This window comes from Dermacentor variabilis, chromosome 4, assembly GCF_050947875.1.
Source record: "Dermacentor variabilis isolate Ectoservices chromosome 4, ASM5094787v1, whole genome shotgun sequence".
Taxonomy (NCBI): domain Eukaryota; kingdom Metazoa; phylum Arthropoda; class Arachnida; order Ixodida; family Ixodidae; genus Dermacentor; species Dermacentor variabilis.
In genome coordinates, this window is record NC_134571.1 from 111,539,640 (window position 1) to 111,560,649 (window position 21,010).

Genomic DNA, 21,010 nt, shown 5'->3' on the forward strand with positions numbered 1-21,010 from the left:
ACACACACACACACACACGGGCAACAGGACATCCTACAAGAACTGGAAGAAAGGAAAGCTTTGGGCCGCAGAACAGCTGAAAGCGCTTACGTTTGGCCAAGTGAATTCCTTGGAAAGAATCGTCGCGCAGCTGGCTTTGAGCTGGGGAGGAGACTCACGAACTGAGTAGAGGTTTGACGCTGAGGCCGGTGTGTGTTGACGATCGGCACACCTGGACGCAGGCGATGTGGGATGACAAGACGCGGAATCACGCGATGGTTCAAATGGCGAGAGCTGTTGTGACAAAGCACTCGAGGTGACATCGTAAGCAAAGACGGCTGCCCGCAAGTCATCGTTGAAATCAGAGCCGTGGGGTGGCAACTAGGGCTGGCAACGCAGCCGGAGGCTGGAACCTTGTCGAGAAGGAAGTGGCTGTCCAGCTGGATGAACCACATGTCCGGCATGTCGATGTAGAATTCCCGTACGCCCTAGAACTACGGGGCGTCTGCCGGACTACGTGAGGACAGGTTACTCGCCTTCGTAGAGTCGGTACGCGGACATTGACGTGGCCGGGCTTCGTCGTCCGGGTCGCCAATTTGTAGGAGGCGATGCGAAGAGGTAGCCGCCGGAGCTACGGTTTGTTTAGGATGGCCAGCCATGGTAAAGTGGGATCTAGGGAGCAGCCGACACAACGGCCGCTCAGGTAGAGCGCGCTTGCGTGTTCTAGTCTCGCGATACTGCACGTGAGCCCATATTCTTCGCCTAATTTTGAGGCGATAGACGCGCCGCTACAGCGTTGCAGTAAGAGCTGACCTTTTTGAGCCCGAGAGGCATGGCGAAGTACTCTCGGCACAGTCCACGCTGATGATGCGCCCACACAAACGATGAAGAAGGGCACACACACATGATAACGACAATGCACAGTTCATGAAGAAGTGCACAATAAATGCCCGCCCTAATTTCCCCCGCGCGAGAGCGGCCATCGGGGCCGCAGCCTAACGGTACGGGGAACGCCGCGTCAAGGCCTGTATACGAGAAACCAGGACCACTTCGGTAGAGTGGCAAAGGCAATCAGTTGACGTAGCAACAGCGGTGACGTGATAACTAACGGGAGAAATAATTTCCAGGACCATATATTGCACAACAAAACTGGAAGTGAAACTTCTCACATAACCCAGAAGTGTGCACTGGTGTCAGCCGCACTTCAGCGCCAGGCTGGTAGAAAACTACATAATGAGATGCGTCATAATTATCCTTGCAGTAGTGTGGTATAGCAGGGCATGGACGCGAGCTCCTCCTTGATGACTTCGCGTGGCGCTTCACCAGAAGGCTGAGCAGAAAGTACCAACGGCGATGGAAACCCAAGTTATTGAAGTTCCTCGCAGATTATCGCCCGAATCATTACGCGCGGTCAGGGGGCGAAGAATGGCGTACGCATTCTGGCTGCAAGCGTACGGACTCGAGCTCGTCGAAGCACTAGCATATCAAGACGATGTCAGGGATGGTAGCCGGGTTCTTGGTGGTGAGGACGTTGATTCCTTAGTCCCAATACCTTTCAGAATATGACGCACCCTGCCGGCGTGACCACCGGCGTGACAAAAAATCCGTCGAAGCTGCCGCTTGAATTTGGTCCAATCGAAGAAATCAAACTCATGGTTGAAAAGCCAGTTATTCGCCACACCCTTCAAATGGACCGAAACATGGCCCCCCGATTAGCAAAGCTGAAGCCCTCGTGATCGTCCAGCCTGTCCTAAACATCTTCATCGCGAAGAGCAGTGAACATATGGGGATTGCGCTGAAGGCCACTAATGATCAGCGAAGGTGCGGCTTGCGGTGTCGGGATGGTTAGGGTCGAAGCGCCAGAGAGAGAGTGAGAGAAACAACTTTATTTGCCACTGCAGGGTTGGAAGTTAGGGCAGGTAGGCCTAGTGTGGCTCCCAGGTGGGGGCGACGTCTCGGGCCCACGAGACGTATGCCAGTTGGGTTTTCTCGTCTGCTTTTGCCAGCAGCTGGTTCCAATGCTCCGCACAGGGAGCTGGCAGTAATGATTATGGGGGAGGGTTACTCTCGCATCCCCAGAGAATGTGCGCCCGAGTGGCGAATACTCCGTGATCGCACTTACTACAGATAGGGTCATAATACCCGCCAGTGATTAAATAAAGCCTCGAATGACTGAGAATAGAATATATCCGCAGTCTGCGAAGCATGGTGGCTTGAGCTCGGTCGAGGTCGGGGTGGGGAGGCGGGTGCACGCGTCTGGTCTCCTTGTAGAAGTTCGTAATTTCAGCATAGGATTTGGGGGCCTCTGCGAGAGCATCCGGGTGCATCTTGTTTTACGACATGCTAGCAGACAGTGACCACAAGCTGTGACCTTAACGAAGCTCCAGGGCGTGCAGGGCCAGGCATGCACAGCGCGGGGGAACAAGAAGTACCTCCACCACTTGTGACGTCAACGTAAGGGCTGATCTTTTTTGAGCCCGAGAGATACGGCGAAGGACCCTTGGCACCGTTCACACTGAATATGCGCCTGCACAGCGTTGCTGATGACAACATACAGATGATAAAGTGCACAATAAATACCCACAATATATACAAGAATGGTCACGTTACCAAGACATTTGTTAGCGAACATCTTCCGTCTCTTCCGACTGCGGCAGCACACCCAGTATAATCAGTAACGCTTTCTTCTGGCGAATAATAACCGCTTGCGACTAAAATTGCCGCTTTGCGATAAAAAGCGACTGTGTGACATGTGCGACAAGGTAATTGTACAAACACCGCCTACTTACTGCTCAAGTAAAAGAAAGCCAACGCATCAGGTAGAAATTGGCAGCACCGCAAGCACGCGCAACTACACTTTCAAGCAACGAAGAGCATCGTTCAGAAGAGAAATACACTTATATTGAAGATAGACAAAGCCGCATAGTGTTAAATCGCTTACCAAGTTCGTCGATTCTTCCATGCGCGCTGGGCTAGTGGTTACAGTAATCACACCAAATGTTTGCTGTACGGAGGGCAGTGTAGCGCTCGCTGTTGCATGGTGGTTCCTGGCAGGGGCTGCGCGAAATACCAAACACATTCTTGTTGGTCATTTTCATGTATTCATGTGCTGCGAGTAACAAGGTATTGAAAAATTGAAGCGACACGTGCGAGCCAACACAGACATGTGGCGATCTGAGACATTTTAAGTGATCCTACACGGAATGAGCTTCCATATCGGGAGCCAGAATAAATAATGCAAAATAAACCCTCTTTCTTTTCCTCCTGCTCCCGAACATAGTAATCCTTGTCGCTGGAGGATTCATGGCCTAAACGGTACTCCGAGCCACAATGACTGGATGGCAGCGGTAAGATTAAACCTGTACCCAACGCCAGTCTTCAACAGCTGGTTCGCGAGCGACTGGATGGCAGCGCTGAGATGGATACTGCAGCCAAAGCCGATAGCCACACCTGGTTCGCGAGCGGCTGGGTTAACAGAGCGCATCATAACTGCACGGTACAGGGTGAGTACCTGGCTTTGCGCTTGAGAGTCATTGTATTTGATAGCCTAGACGTGCTAAAAGCCGATATAGCGTGCACAACTGCCTATAATAATACTGTGGTTGTAGCATGGCTCAGTAGAAAGCAGCCTTCAGCATAGATATGAACCAGCTACTAAAGCCACACCCCGTGCCTATATGAGAGTAATCGGCCTAGAGATCAACTGGAATTCTAGTTAATTTGAGGCGTCTAACGATTTACGACTTGCAATTGATTCGATTCGGTGGAGGATAACTTCGTAACTTGGGGCTACTTCGGTGGATAGGCATTTGGTTTCTGCTCTATTGTTCAGGCTTCAAATTGTCTTGGGAAAGCAGAATTCAACCACTGGTAGTTTTTACTTGCATTGCAATTTGTGCGGGTTTCACAGCAAGTATTGCGCAATAGCTGAGCCAAGGCTTAAAGTAGTGACCATGGACCTAACGTTATTTTGACAAGAGCTAGATTGTTGCGGTTGTGTGAAGAGCTCGACGTAGAAGTAGAGGATGTCAGCTCAAAAACCGAAATATGTAGGGCCATGTTTGAAAGCACCAGTGACCAGGAATACTTTGAATACTTCGGCAACCTATTTTTAAAAGGACAGGAACAGGAACTGAAAAGACAGGAATGGATTAGGCAACAAGAAGAAGCGATCGAAGCTTACCACAAGAGATTGAAAGAATGGAACAGGGAAACCAACAGAGATGTCAGGCACCCGTAGAAGTAGCGCACGGAAGGTGTGAAGAAGTAGCACCCGTGGCCCTACCGATGGTAAAACTGTGGTTGAAGCGTCAAGAGTCGAACAGTAAGTAGATGGCTTGATGACAATGTCGTCAGTGACTACAAAGGTCGTCGTTAGGATAACAGAATTGATGGACGGCAGAAGGACCGACAAGGCAAAGCTGCTTTTTAGCGCTGTACTGCTGTCGAAGTAAAATATATGTTGCTGTGTACAAAAAAAAAAGATGTCGAGAAAAAGTGTGCAGAAAAAGTTTCTTTCATGAATTAAATATAAGAACTTCACGTTTGAGAAAAATATGCAGATCCAACCCACATGTTGGAATATGCGAAATGAAGCTTCTTTTATGAAGCGGGTAAACAAATACCAGGCAACTGATTACGTTTTTGACAGCGTTTTATACCATAACGATTACCTGCTTGCCAGTGAAGACGGCAAGACGTGGAGAGTCCCACCACCTGAACCACGTGACCACGCGCTATACTATAGCCTCCAAGATCGGTCATCTTTGGTACGGCAGTTTATCCACGATTAGAGACCAACTACAGCGGGCTAATCTTGAAGAGAGTGCCACAATAAACATCACTTCACTCTGCAAACAGCCGACCAAACAAATGATCCAAACCCGAAACCCTAGAAAAGTAGGCATAGGAAGGTTTGCTTTATTAAAGGAATTTAGCTCTTGATGATGTCTGTTTGTTGCAGTGAAGATACAAAGGTATCATTGTTCTATCAGTGGGTAATTTCATTGAAAACAAGGCAACGAACCAGGAAATTTCTAAGGGTAGCAAAGATAGCAGTGCTACACAACGTGTTAGCTGCTCGGCAACACAGTCAGTAGTCACTATTCAGTAGGCAGTCAGTAGCACACAGTCATAGTCAAGAAAGTCCGGGACGGTTCGATGAGGAAGCGTCGCTTTAAATAAATTCACGACCCTGACGCGAGATGGTGGACGTGAAGAATGCTTCTCAGTACGACTTATTTGACCAAGTAGCTGCTATAGAAAATGTCATAACACATTTGTGCGGCCGCTTCAGACAAATGACGCCATAAAGTACGGAGGGTGGAAGACGATGAGCGTAACACATATATGAAAGCGGGAAAAAGAAAGTGTGAACTAGAACGAAAGCGTAAGTAAAAAAAACAATATATTTTTATCATATCCGTACCTATCCGTCGGGTACTGCAACAATGCGAAAGTATCAAAATCTGCGTGTAAAGATATACACAGAAGAATGCTGATTATTGAACTCCCAATGTTTTACTGAGCAGCCGCCCTGTATTTGAGAAAGAAGTATAGTGGAGGCTTTCGTCTTAAGCGGGGAAATGAAATTTATTTTTAGATTTCCCTGAAGAGCAGTTGGTAGAGGGGGTACTTGGCCTTTTCCGGAATATCTTGCCTCAATATGCTTCAAATATCTTTTTGCGAATGCCAGGGGAAATCAGGCACTGCCGTTAGAAGTGTGAAATCGGTCCACTGCCGCCTCGGGTGACGACACTAAAGCAACATAAATATTGGTTCTTTTTTTGAGTCCTGCTTATGCTCATGTTTTATGCTTTTCGTTTATGGAAAGACAGGGTTTGACACAGCACAGTTCAGTATTTCTCAAGAGAAAGAGACAGAAGTTAACTTTATTTACAAATGGCTTTCTGTAGAGCGAAGTCACGCAATTGATGGTGGGCCCAGATCACTGTTAAATAAGACCAATATACCACCATGAATCCCGCTACTTAAGCAAGAAGCTTGGGGCGCTACGCAGGAAGGCCCGAGTTTGTCAAAGTTTGGGATCTCCTCAACCTCTCGTGATGCCCTCATATTAACGTACTAATAGTATCAAGATATAAAATTCAACCCTCGGTCAGATTCAAGTTTCAATGGCTTACCTAGATTCACACTTGATTGTGCGGCGTTATGCTTTGCGTTAATTGCCCAGCACGGTATTTGCGCGGATGAATGGGCCGTCACCTCATTGACGGCCACAAAAGGAGTGACGTGGTGAAATCATCGGTGCTTTCTTTCATTTGCTTATTGTTACACTCAGTGCAACAGCTGGGATGCTATAACTTAAAGATATTCCAAAGTTTTATAGTTTATTCTTGCAAACAGCCTTCCACGATTGATTAAAATATTTTAGGGCCGCCTCCACTTCGTCTCTCTGCCACGCGACGTCAGAAAACCGCAACAATTACTCATCTGATACCATGGGCACGTAGGTATTTTGCATGATTAGACGGAAAAAAGGAAAAATAAGTACTTTATATTCTACGCCATTTTCGCCATCAGCCCTCCGCTATTGGTCAAAAGATTTGTGGCTGCGCCCACTTCCCCTGTCACATGATGTCATTAAACCGCGATATCTGAGCACGCCAAAGTGACATGTACCCATTAAAGATGCATTATGATGCCGAAAGAAACTGAATTTTCTTTTGGAATAACCAGCGACTGCGCTATTTCCAAATGAATAAAATATGGTTGCTTTCCGATCCCTCTGGTACAGGATGATTGGAGCTGCCAGGGAAAATTGATTTATTTGCGTATAATGAAAGTTTTTGAGTAGCAGCCGAGCCCTTTCGGCACGTGCATCTCATCGCTCTGCCAACTTTTCTTCGCTGCAGGATCTGTTTTAGCGGTGTTTTTACCCTTCCGTTGCATGCCGCCGCGATTTTCTACCAGCCACCGAAAGCTAAGCAAGGAGAAGCAGGTCAATCGCCGACGCCGGCACTGCCCTTATCCTCCAATTATCTAACTTTACTGCTCTAGCCAGGCCTCCTCTCCCCCCACCCGCAAAGCCATATCCACTTCTGCATGCTCCTCGCCTCTTGCCAGTCAATTGGATACGAAAAACTTGTCAACGTAGGCAATGCTATTTGCTTTGGAAGCAAACAACCCCAATCTCTTATAAACGAGGAAAACGTTTCATAGTCCTGTTAACACCATGCTACGCGCCACCGCTGGATGCACCTATTCAAGTAATTTATATAATTTTTTCTCTGTTAACGTGTTCGAAAGGAAGGAAACCCGCCGCGGTTGCTAAGTGGCGGGGGTGTTGGGCTGCTGAGCACGAGGTGGCCGGATCGAATACCGGCCACGGCGGCCGCACTTAATCATCATCATCATCGTCGTCATCATCATCATCATATTTTATGACCACTGCAGGATGAAGCGACCTCCAATTACCCCAGTATTGCGCCACCCGAGCCCAACTAGCACCCGCGAATTTCCTAATTTCAGCGTACCACCTAGTCTTCTGCCTTCCTCTACTGCGCTGGTGCAACAACTCACCGCCTTCCTCAACCGACACTGGGCTGCAGAAATGGTACCAGAGGAATGGAAACACGCCGAGATTGTAACGATCCCCAAGCCAGGCAAAAAGCTACAGGTAACAAACTTAAGACCAATCTCCCTCACATCGTGCTTAGGCAAATTATATGAGAGGATAGTAACAAAAAGACTACAACATTGCATGGAGGAAAACGAGCTATACCCCCATAGTATGTTCGCTTTCCGATCCAAGCTTTCCACAAAGGATGTCCTTCTCCAAATTAAACATGAGGTTCTGAGCAACATACCATACAACGGAGAACACGTTTTAATGGCACTAGACATAAAAGGAGCTTTTGACAATGTCAGCCACGCGGCAATCCTGGAAGGCCTTAACAGCGTAGACTGTGGGAAGAAAGTACACGGATACGTCAAAGCCTTCCTCTCCAATAGAACAGCAACAATAGGTTTGGGAGAGATCCGATCGCAAAAATTCCCCACACCAAACAAGGGGACACCCCAAGGTTCAGTAATTTCCCCGATACTCTTTAACATCGCAATGATTGGCCTAGGGCATAAACTCAGCAAAATCGAAGGCATACAACACGCCATATATGCAGATGACATCACCATCTGGGCCACTAAAGGCTCGCTGTGCCAAAAAGAAAGCTATCTGCAAGAAGCAGCCACTTGCGTGGAAGAATACGTCGGGGAAAGAGGCCTTCAGTGCTCCACGGAGAAATCCGAGCTTCTGAGAATTACACGGGGCAAGAAAAGCAAAGAAAGCCTGAACATACGGCTAAAGGGGCAGCCGATACCGGAAAGCCAACAAATCAGGATCCTTGGAATGTGGGTGCAATCCAACCAGCGCTGCACCCACACGCTGAAAACACTCAAGCAGTCAACAACCCAAATAGAACGCATGATCACGCGGGTGTCAAAAAAGAGATATGGGATGAAAGAAGGAGACACACTTAAGCTGGTTGGCAACCTGGTGGTCAGCAGGGTCGCATACTCACTCCCGTACTTCAACTGCACCAAACAGGAAATACAAGAAGCGGACACAATTTTACGCAAAGCGTGCAAAACAGCACTTTACCTGCCGAACAATACATCGACAGAGAAACTAATGGCACTTGGTTTAAGCAACACCTTCGAAGAACTAAAAGAGGCCCAAAGTATCGCACAGCTCATGAGACTCCAGCAGACCAAAACGAGAAGGGAACTGCTAATAAGGCTAGGCTTCGCGGAATAAATCAAAGAAACCCAAAGAACGGAGGGGATTCCTGATGAATATCGGAAAACATACACTGTTAGCCCCCTACCCAAAAACATGGACCCAAACCTCCACACGGCGCGCAAGGGCGAAATACGTCGAAAAGTACCTGGCCACAAAAAACACAACAGTATACACAGATGCTGCAGTATACGCCAAGGAAAGAGGCACAAACATAATAAAGACAGCTGCGATAGTGATAAGATAGGACTACAAACAGATCATCAGCGCGTCAATGAAGTACTGCTCGGTAACGGAAGCTGAGGAAATAGCCGTAGCTCTAGCGGCAGTGGAGGGCTACCGATCCGAAAGGTCTTTAACGATACTCACCGACTCGCAAGCTACTTGTCGGAATTACATGAACGGCAGAATAGGACGCAGAGCGCTTCACATCCTCCGCTCCTGCAGGGCTAACAACAAAGTCAGGCATACAATTTCCTGGGTACCGGGACACGCTGGAATAGAAGGGAACCTAAGGGCGGACAAGGCAGCTCGAGAGCACACAAACCGAGCGGCCACAAGCACCGACCCTGAGGAACCCATACCAGTCAACCCAAGCTACTCAGACATTCTGAATTACTATAAGGGGATCCGAATCAAATACCCTCCACCCCACAACCGCCTAAATCAGCATGAAGCAACCTCTTGGAGGAGGCTGCAAACAGGAACATACCCGAATCTAAGCACACTAAGCAAGATGTTTGCAAGCCAGTATAGAGACATTTGTCCCTGGTGCGGCGCCAAGCCCAGCTTATACCACATTACATGGGAATGCGTTCAGAACCAACAATTCCTTCAAATAAAAGACCCGAGTGCGGAGGAGGGGGAGAGGGTGCTCTCCAGCAGCGACCCGAAAGTCCAGCATGGACTAGTAAGGCACGCTCACCGAGTAGCCACCCTCAGTGGCGCCCTAGAATAGGGGCGTCGACCCTGCGCAGATGGGGAATAAGACCGTGAAGACGGCCGACCACATCTGCAACCGCTAATTTCTAATCAATTAGAGCAAATAAAGTTTTTCCTCCTCCTCTTCTACAGCGCTTCCCTTCTCTTGGTACCCATTCTGCAGCCCTAATGGTCCAACGATTATCTACCACGCAAGAGTGACGGACTGTAGCTGACGATTTGTGTGCTTTACTATGTGCTCCCTCTCTCTCCTCCCCATCTTTCATCCCCCCCATCCTGCACCCATGTGTAGGGTAGCAAACCGGTTGAGCTAAACTGGCTAACCTCCCTGCCTTTTCTTCTCCACTTTTTCCTTCCTTACCCCATCCTAACCTGCGCAGTACGTGACCTGCCCAGCGCGATTTTTTTGTCTTAATGTGAATTAGAATATCGGCTATACCCGTTTGCTCTTTTATCCAAACCGCTCTCCTTCGGTCTCTCAATGTTATGGCTCATGCGAGCGAGAAAAGCGTGGCATGTTTCAACTCCTTGAGCTTAGCTACGTAACTACTTAGCTACCAGCGGCTGCTCCACGAGTAAAATCGTGCACTGGCGTGCACCGGTAACAATTTGTTTTTAAAATTAATCCTCTAGAGATACGAAGACTGCGTTTTGCTCCCATAGAAAAAGAAAATTACGCGTTTTAAGAAAAGTTCAAGTAACAGGTTATGAGAAAAGTACACAGTCTACACGATACTTTCCTATATTGGCGCAAATGTGATCGGCAGCATGCACTTGCAACGTCTAACGTAGGTTGTTTGGTCGACAGTCTGCTTCGTAGCAAGCATTAGGATCTTCATGCGCGTTTTCTACTGTAATTTCCGCCACATTATCTTGTGCGTTCCAACAGCTCACGTTTTGTCTTTTCTCGCCTACTTGCGGCAGCCTGCGTTTTGATTGAATTTACTTTTAACGCCACCAAAACCATCTAATGACCTTTATTAGTTCACCTCCTCCTTGATATCCATTTCAACACTTTTTCTCAAATGTTACTTTTCGCATAAACGTCAGGGTAAATATCATGGTTGCTTTGTCGTTCGGCCTATACAATAAGCCAATGCGTAATAGAAAAGAAATGGAGCGCCCTTACCGTCCCGTGGCATAGCTAGGAGAGGTGGAGGAGGGACGGGGAGGGCACGCCCATAAATTTGCAGGTTAGTATGCAGCCTATCCAGCCTCTTCCCTCTCCATCACGCCCTCCCCGTTCCCAGTCAAGTGGGTGCCCTCCAAGAAAAATAATTCTGGCCGCACCATTGGTCCCACCCATGGAAGAGCGGCAAAGAATAATCGGGCTGGGACAACAAACCAACCCGATGAAAAGGGCTGTGGAGGAGCCCATAGCCAATACTCAAGTGAAATGAAGCAAAAAGTACATATCCATTCGGCTATTGTGCTTCGGCTCGCTCCTTCTGGTCACTGTGGAGCTCGCTTGCTAGCACAAAGCTACTATACTTGGACCGCTTCTACAAACGGACTCCCTTATCTTGTTATCCCCCTTACGCAAACAAGCAACCTCTATTCAGCTCTAGTGGCGAAGAGATGTGATCTCGCGGAAAGGTCGGCAAGGCAGTACGTAAAAAAATCAGGAAGGAATCGCGGTATATCCAGCTTTCTTACGTCTTTTTACATTGTTATGCGCCTCTTGATTGCGTGCAATACCCAGTCCATGTGCCTAAGGCGCTTTTTTTGGCAGTCGCCCACGCGTGCTCAAGTCAGCGTTTTATTGATTGGCTGTTTAGCTTCAAATTCAAATTCAAATTCAAATTTTATTTTGCCACCATGGTACAGATGATGGCGGGGACCCGTAGTAAAAGCTGCCGTTGGACAGCTTGACAAGGCCACGGGCCCCCACTTTGACAGCAATACAGTGGTTGTTTTCCTTTCCCTTTTTTTTTCCCCTTTTCCCTTTTTTCACACACACGAAAAAGAAAAGAAAATACAGGAAATACAGATAACAAAGGAAAAAAAAAAAAAAAAAAAAATACATATAGCAGAGTTGTTATCCGGTTACAGTAGTCAGCATAAAATCAACAGCATTGTCCTGGCTGGAAAGAAAACTTACAATGATGGTGAAAGAAAGAAGAATTGGGTAGACAAATCACAGAAAAAAAAAAAAAAAAAAAAAAAAAAAAAAAAGGTTAGGTGTAGTGTAAAAAATACTCGAACAGTTTGTGGCGTGTTGTGTTTTGGAGATCAATATCGTTTTGTGCGAGTTTGTTAAGAAGTCGTGGTAGTTTATTTTCTAATGTTTGATTACCATAGAAAGTTCTGTATGTTTTTACGTTCCATTGTGCTATGTTTCTTGTGCTGTACATTGCATCTCGTTTTTCTAAACCAGCTAATTTTGATAGAAAAGATATGTTCTTCAACACCTCGTTTTTCACACACTTGCTCAGACGATAGTCATAAAGTTTAGTAATTGGTAGTAAGTTATACTTTAAGAAAAGTGCGGCCGTATGGTAGGTATGCGGAACATTTTCAACAATTCTTAGAAATTTTTTCTGTAACAAGTGTAGTTTCTGAAGATTGCCTGCTGTTGTTGCACCCCAGGTTAAATGGCAATAGCTGAAATGCGATTGTATCAATGAATTATATAGCATTAGCATAACATTTCGCGGTAGTATCTCACGGTTCTTGTAAAGAAGACCAATAATACGTGAACATTTATTTGTTACAAAGCTAACATGATCATCCCATGACATTCTTTCATTAAATAATATACCTAATGTTTTAAATGAAGGCACAACTTCTAAGGGTACGGACTGAAGGAATATATTCTTAGTGAGACGGACCTTCTTGTTTCTACCTCTGAAAACAACGACTTTAGTCTTTGCTGTGTTAATTCGCAACGCATTTCTGCTACTCCAGTTTTCTATTTGCCTCAGTGCATTGTTTGCAGTATCTGTGAGTTCGGCTGCATTATCTCCGGCAAGAAAAATACTGGTGTCGTCAGCATAGATGATAAATTTAACGAATGGAGTTGCATGTACAATGTCATTGATGTAAAGATTAAACAGAAATGGACCCAAAATGCTACCTTGTGGAACGCCACAGCCTACAGATTGCATATCTGAGAGGAGACCATTTATTGCTACTGCCTGTTTGCGATCCATGAGGTATGACTGCACAAGCGATAGTGCATGGCCGCGGAAGCCACAACGCTCAAGTTTACGAAGAAGTATTGTATGGTTTAATAAGTCGAATGCCTTCGAAAAATCAAGAAAAATACCAATGACTATCCTATTATGTTCGAGTTCGTTCAATATATATTCTCGTTGATCTAATAGTGCAAGTTCAGTAGAGCGGTGCTTACGGAAGCCATACTGAGCTGCTGTTATAATTTTGTGTTTTTCTTCAAACTGCAAAAAGTTTTTAAGTATTACTTTTTCTAGTAGCTTAGAAAACACGGGTAAGATAGATATTGGCCTGTAATTCCCGAGCTGGTTTTTATCACCCTTTTTAAAGATAACTGTTACACGTGCAATCTGCATTTTACGAGGAAATACAGCGGTACTGACACAAAGGTTTAAGATATGCGTGATGTATGGTAAAATAAGGTCAAAAATATACCGTATAGGCTTTATCTGGAGGCCATCAATATCAATGGATGTGCTATTGTTTAGTTCGTGGAAGGCTGTCATTACATCTGCTTCTTCAACCGGTTTGAGAAATATAGTGTCGCTTATATGAACGACATCACTGAGATTGTTATGTGGGACTTGATTTCTAGAAGCGCAAATAAAGTGCGTATTAAACGTATCTGCTAATTCTTTTCCAGTTATACTTACACCATCGATATTTAGCATATTTAATTCACCTGATTTGCTGTTTCTCCCCAAAATTGCGTTTAGCCGCTTCCACATAATGTCGACACGACCACAAGTTGACGTGAATTGATTTGTGTAATAGGCGTTTCTGGCTTTCTTGAGCTCAGTATTCAAGCGGTTTCGATATTTTTTAAACGCTGTCAGATCACATTCAGCTCTCGATTTAATAAACTTATGATATAGGATGTTCTTTGTGTTTATCTTTGCCACCAACTCCGGTGTGACCCATGGTTTGCGACTGTGACGCCTTTGTTTTTTTGTTAATATTGGGAAACAGGCCTCGTAAATCGGCTTCAGAATACCTAAGAATGCCTCGTAAGCATTATTGGCGTCATTTTCTAAAAGGACAGGCCTCCAGTTGTTCTTTTCTACCGAGTTTCTAAATGTCGACAGTGTTTTTTCAGATATAAGTTGGAAAGAATATGTTGAACTACGTTTCTTTTTAGACATGTTTTTAACACACATAAATATTGGCAAGTGATCGCTGATGTCAGAAATTATTACTCCAGATGTGATCATACTAGGGTCATGGTTAGTGATAAACAAATCGATCAGCGATGAAGACGTGATCGTAACACGCGTTGGCATTTTGATTGCATTCAGAAGTCCATGTGTTCTAAGCAATAAATCTAAACTCATTTGGGATGCATCAACCGATAACATATTAATGTTTAGGTCACCACCAAGGACAATGTTTAAATGCTGACTGGTTGCAAATGAAATCAGGCTTTCAAGAAAATTCAAGAATATGGCTACGCAACCCTTTGGTGGACGATAGCACACTGCAAAAATAGTGTTGTTCAAACACATAGTTAAGATTTCATATTCTTTCACAGAAACTGTGAATCGCTCTAATATTTCAGGCCGCCACTTCTTCTTAAATGATATGGATACGCCACCACCAATACCAGCGTAACGATTCAGAAAAAATGTCTCATAACCAGGAATTCGAAAGACATCATAATCACTTGTAGACCAAGTTTCGCTGATCATGATAGCGTCAATGGGAACATTTAGTTGTTGAAAGAAAGTGTCGAAATATGCTTCTTTACGTCTGACAGATCGAGCATTGATATGAAGACATTTGAATGACGTCTGGAAAACCGGGCCAAGGTAATCTTTGAAGTTCTCTGGGAGTAGATAATTCTTTTCTGTTACAGTCTGCATTTTTGGCAGGAAACAAAAAATAAAAAATCAATTCTCCCTTCTTATTGCAGCTTGCCAAGGTCGCAAGAGTGCTGCACTAGCATTGCTGACGCGCCATCAGTCTTTCTTATCAGAATCTTGCCGTTGCTGTGCCAGACATACTTGTACTGATTTGTTTTTGCCCATTCTTTCACTTCCCTCAGCAGTTCTCGATTTCGCCTGGTCAGGTTTTCCAACATGTGAACATTGGCATCCGCAGTGGTCAACTCCCGCCTGCTAGCCCACCATTTGTCCCTCATGCTCTGTCTCGCGAAACGGCAGATGATGCCAGGCACTTTGTCACGCTTTGCCGGCAATCGATGAATTGCCGTGATGTCGTGTTCTGATAGCTGGGGCAATCCACTTTCACCGGCCAAAGCATTAAGTTTGGACAAAAGATTTTCGCCTTCCGTTTGTGGTACACCATGAATTTCTAAGTTCAGTTTCCGGTTGCGCCACTCGAGGTCATCGAGTTGGACACTGAGCGATTCAAGCTGCTCTTTGTTCATTTCTGTTTTTGCGAGCCTAGTCTGGATTGCTTTAATATCTCGCTCATTTTGTTCTGTGCGCGTCAACAGGTCTGTCATCTGTTTTATTGTCAGCGTTTTATTGATTGGCTGTTTAGCTTCCTCTCAGTGTTGTGTGCAATCCCGACAGTGATCACCCGCTGGCCGTTGTAAGCTGTGCTTGTGATCCGTGTACGTATAACAAAATTATCTACAAACACGAATACTTGGGTAAACCGTAAAATAACAAAGAATCCCAGAGGGAACTCTGAGGAGTTGGCTTCTTCTTACTGATGACGGATGTGACGACAGTACGATGGTTCTGAATCGCGCTTCTTTTAGATCCTTAACGCGCATCTGCATTCCCTTGCGTCGTCGAAGTCTTATGTAGTACCGCGAGCGATTTATGTTATCCCCATGGTCTTCCTTGCACTGTGAATGTAATCTCGGCTTATTTTATATAAACAATTATATTACCGAATGAACAAACGAAACAAAAGTCAGGCAAAAGGACAACAGTCCTCCGTTTTAACCAATAGCAACATAATGTTAATAATTGGGCATTATCTGCATGTAACATACAACTCTCTCTTTGGAATATAACTGTTGGGCACCCTGCAGTGCAAGTTTTCTTTTGAGACATTTATTTAAGGATGGGTAAAGGAAGAAAATGGGGAGGGGGGGGGGCGGTGAGACTGAAGTAAGACGCCAGTTAAAGTCAGGGGCTTTCTCCCTGAGTCTACTACTAGGTTGCGCTCACGATTGGCCATCTCCCTATTCATTGTTTTGCGCATGTTGTGTGGCCCTTCTTCGTCCAAAGTCGTATCGTTGTGCGCGCGTAAGTTTCTAAAGAATCATGTACAACCAACTGGCCCAAAACGTAACGCTTCGGAAGTCATTGTTGTGTTAGGAGGCCGATGGTTATCATAAGTGAAGGTTGCCCGTATTCCAACCAATAAGAAAATGTCCCCCTAAGATAACCTTTCCTAAGAGAACTAACATCACCAATGAGTAGTGTAAAGTAAGAGCCTTGTGTTTGTATATATCTAAAAACGCTCGTGTGCAAATTCGGAGCAGGCTGAAATACCCCAGAGAGGCAAAACTATTGCGGAGGCCTGCGCTGCGGTGACTCTTTCTGTGTTGCCGTGGGAAGTCCAAGTAATCAATCAGCAAATTTATCAAGATATTTGTCCAATCTTCAGCGTGCTTACTTTTCTTTAACATCGCCAAGTCGCGGCCATGTTGCCCTCGACAATAACATGTTCACGTGGAAAAACATTGATTTGGGCGAGTTGGTTCACGGCTGTTCAAAAGGTGCAGCGCGTCTGGGACGTAGACAAAGAAGCACAAACCACAGCACAAGCGCTTGTGTTCTGGTTTGTGTTTCTTGCTCTCCGTCCTAGCCTTGCTGCGCCTTTAGAATACTCATGTGGAAGTTTGGATACGACTTACCCTTAGAGGTGAAAAGGCTCGTGTTAGCGCCTTCCTATGTGATATGTTATAGTTTCAAATATAAGACCGCACATTCAATGCAAGTGACCGTAGCGGCATGTACTTGCAATTTGTATTCATATTGTGCAGCGCGTGCTGATATTTCTTTTTCTTCTTGCGGTCTTTCTTGTTTTTGTTCTTGCCTAAGGAGGCAAGAACAAAATCTGTGCGAACGCAGATTTACAAGTGCCCCATGTTGCTATTTTGTTGTTTAATTTCAAAGATAGGCCCTTTGAACGAAACTTTGCGAGCATTCGTGACCTTCTTCTTAACGAAATAACATCACAGTGGAGTGGAGCGTAGGATTGTATCGCAGATTACACATCGCTGCAAAACTACGCATCGTAAGAAAGATACCTGTCGCCGAACTTCTGTTTCTGGTAAAGTGGCACGATGTCTTATTGTACTTTTGCTTATTTTATTGCCGTGGGCAGATTTCCAATTACTGAGGCGCGTCAGAGAGATGACCACTGGACAGGTTGGAGTACCACCGAGTTGATGCTCAAGGTGGTGCTGAAAAATACACTGAGTTTATTACATCACGTGACATGCTTATCTAACTACCCAAATGGCGTTTTAACTGCAGTGTATACCGTTATCATTAAGATACAACTCCGATATCTCTTGTAGCGCACTTTGTCGTAAACGTTTCTTTTTTTTATGTTCTTCGGGAAGAGCAGTGGCAAGCCGGGCTACATACATTTCCAGAAATGATGTTGCTCCGTGACCGAGATCGTCCTTTCTCCAGCGAATAAAATGGCCATGTTGAGCCGCGATCAGATGCTATTGGATTAATAGGTGAGATATTTCCTATTAACTAGGAGTTATCTTCATACGAACAATGATAGGCAGCTTACACTTTGGAATGCTACATTCGGTGTAGGCGCATTCGTGCCTAACATCCTTTGTATTCCAGTTAAGGGTTTAGGAACTGTAGATTGAGGTTGCTACATTTTAAGATCTTGTTTATCAAAATCGCACGCTTGTAATTATTATAGAGAGATAGAAAGAAAGAGAGAGAGAATAAACATGTTTATTACGTTGATGAAGCTTCGGAGACGCGTCCTCATTCGAGAATACCTTGAGCTCGGGCCACGTCCTGGGCCCTCGCAATCAGCTATTGCTGATCCTCGAAGTTGAAGCCGGCCAAGGCTCTCTCCCAGAGCTCGTTCGTTTGATACAGGTTCAAAGGATGTGGTGCCTGTCTGCAACCCCCTACTATGTGCCTGAGCGACCCGGGTTCTGCGCAGAAGCGGCATTACGGAGATAGCTCTGTAGGGGTTATGAGGTGATTTCTGGTTGGGTAGGGAAATGTATTAACTTGTAGAGCATGGAGGAATCGCGCCTGCTCTCTATGGGTGTTGACTTGTGTGGGGGTGCACAGGTTCTGTGGGTTAGCTTGTTATGTGTGAGGTCTTGGCGCGCGACTAGAGTGTGCATGTGCCTAGGTTTGGATTCCTCGGCGTCGGCTCGACGGGATAACAAATATCGAGCTACGTGGCTGGCAACCTCATTGCCAGGAATGCCGTCATGAGCAGGCGCCCAGATGGTCATGATTGATCTCATTGGCGGCTTTTGATTGATTATCTTGAGCGAATTGGCATATCTGCTACTAGCGAAGCTGGAACATGCCTGTTGAGAGTCGGTCGCTATGACATCAGCCTCTGTTTGCGAAAACGCGAGGGCTATGGACGGCTTCAAGGCTTGGAGGTGATTGTTTCGGAGGAGTGAAATGCTGCTCCGATGTTCTTCGTGGACGATTACGTTGGCTGTTGCAGCTGCACGTCTGGCGTAAGACCCCGCAGTGTTCCCTTGAATATTAGGCACAACAAAAGAAAGTTCAATTCTGGTGTTATACGAGCCAAGGTTGCAATCTAACAAGGAGGTTCGCCGTAATGCGGGTCTTCGGATTAATTTCGGCAGCCGCCGGGGCCGCGACTTCATCTTGCGACCTCGTGCTGAGCAGCGCAGTGCCATAGCCCCTAAGCAATCACGACTGATATTAGGCACAATACGTTTTCTGGTGCCTGGCTGCGAAAAGAATAGTTTTTGAAAAGTTCAACTGTGTTTCTGAAGACACTGCGTGCTCACAAAAAAAAACATTGTTAGCTCTTGTGAATCCTTATGGTCAATAAAACACTGCTAAGAGCCCTATTGTTTCATCAGAGAAGCTGGGTAACTCAGCACATATGTACGGGCAAAATTCGACACAATAAAAAGTTGGAGGACGCTTTTCCTTTAAGAGTGGAACACGTTAGCATTCAAGGATCCCTGACCGCTTCTCGTGCTTCCCGCTAACTGCAGCTTATGTAACCGTAATGTTTACCGGAAACGCTGGCGGCGAACGCTATGCACGAATGCGAGCTTTCTGGTAGAAACGTGGCCTCTTGCTTGGGCCCATCTTCTATTATTGTTTCGCACTTTTAATATTTCAGTCTGAGAAGATTTAACATAAAAGTCGTGCACTGCCGGCGTTTCGTTTCAAGACATTTGTTTGTGGGCTGTCATTCTCAAAATTCCCAGGAAACACTTTGCAAGCAATATATAGGAGAAGGTAAGAGCAACTTTCGTGATACAAGAACTTTAGTGGCGTATAGAATATTTATGGCAATTTATCGCTCACAGGACGCCCGGTGCCTACGCCGGACGCCGATGCCGGACGCCAATGCCGAATTTTGTGCGACGCGGGGCCCTTAACGCTATCGCGTTCAAAAGCCCCATGCGCGTCATAAAGACAGCTTTTACTTGTTAAAATATGACGTTGAAAGCTCAAGCCCTCTTTGTGTCAATAAAACTTTGTTTTGGACTAGCTGGCTCTTTTTGTAAGCAGTAATAAATTGAAGCTTACATGCGTATCGCGTCTAATTGACTCTTGCGAGGAAAGTAAATGCTTTTAATCGCATCCAATCAAGGATTTACGAAAGAGCGTCTTCATTATAATTCCGCATTATAAAGGCAACGTGCGCCCACACACAGACGCTGCATTCCCAAAAATGAATACTTCAAACCCACTCGCAGGTTGAAAACAATTTTTTTTTCTATCCAGGTTAAGTAATTGCGCACGTGGCTTTCCCTTAAAAAGTGCGGCTCCCACCATTCAATCATCTTCTTTCATACGGGTAAATGAAAAAGCCGTGACCGCTTTAGTTTGCCCGTTCTCCTCTCGTTCGCTGAGAAAGCGACCTGTTTGAAGCGAAAAGGAAAGTGTTCCTGGAGGATGTAATAACGTCTGTTGCATGATCAAAAAGAGTCTACGCTGCTTTTAGGCCATGGATGCCGTCGTATATATGCGCGGCACGTTAGACTGTGTTTTTTCTGCAGTGCTTCTGGGGTAGATAGATAAGGACTCCAGCTATCCGTTCCCGGCAACGCGCGTGGCAGCTGCAAAACAAAGAGCTCCTGCGCTCGAAGCAGAGACGAAGTTATAGCTCTGCGGGCTGGTCGGAGGCTGCTGCTTTGTTGGTGCGGATAATGACGGTGCTCTAAGCTGGCGGTGTGCAAACGGTCGAGTACACGGCTGGCCTCCCCTGCGGAATTCAAATTAGGGCTCCCGTCTAAGTCGCTCCCGGGCACCGCTCCTCCAGATGAGCGTAAGAGGGTATGACCTCCCACTCGCGAAGATGGTGCTGGGATTTCTCTCGGTCGTCTCTGTTATCGAACAGGTGACTGAAAGCACCAATATGGAGGAGGGCATTGCAAATAGGTATAAGGAAAACGGCAGTTAGCGGGCGCTCAGTTGCAGCAGAATCGACGAAGTGGTGGGAGATCTCATGTTGTATATACTGCAGGTGACTATTATAGATAGCATCTGCGTTAAAAATTGATGAGGGGATAAAAAACAAGGAAAACAGCCGTCAGTATTGCCGTCATGATTTTTGTTTTCGGCAGAATAACCCAGGACCGTGTTTTCAAGTTGTACGATATTTGCCGTGACTTCTGCAGGTAAATACGTCCGCCGTTCGATGTATTTTCACATCGTGCACAGTGTGCTTTAAAACCGTCATTTGCAAGTTAATTAATGTATGGTTCTCTTAAATACCACCGTAGCCTCTTCGTGACGACTCAGTCTTACTGTATTGACGGTTAGTCACGTCGTTGTAAAACTGTGGATTTATTTCATTTCAGGAACGATGTAATAGACGTAAGAAGTACTCAAAATCTTTCCATATATACAGGGCGAGTCAGCGTGCTTCACATCGTCCTAAACATGTAAGAAAGTAGGAATTTTTTTTTCAACATTGGCATTAGTTTTGTTACCGCTCACGGCAGGATATTGACGTCAG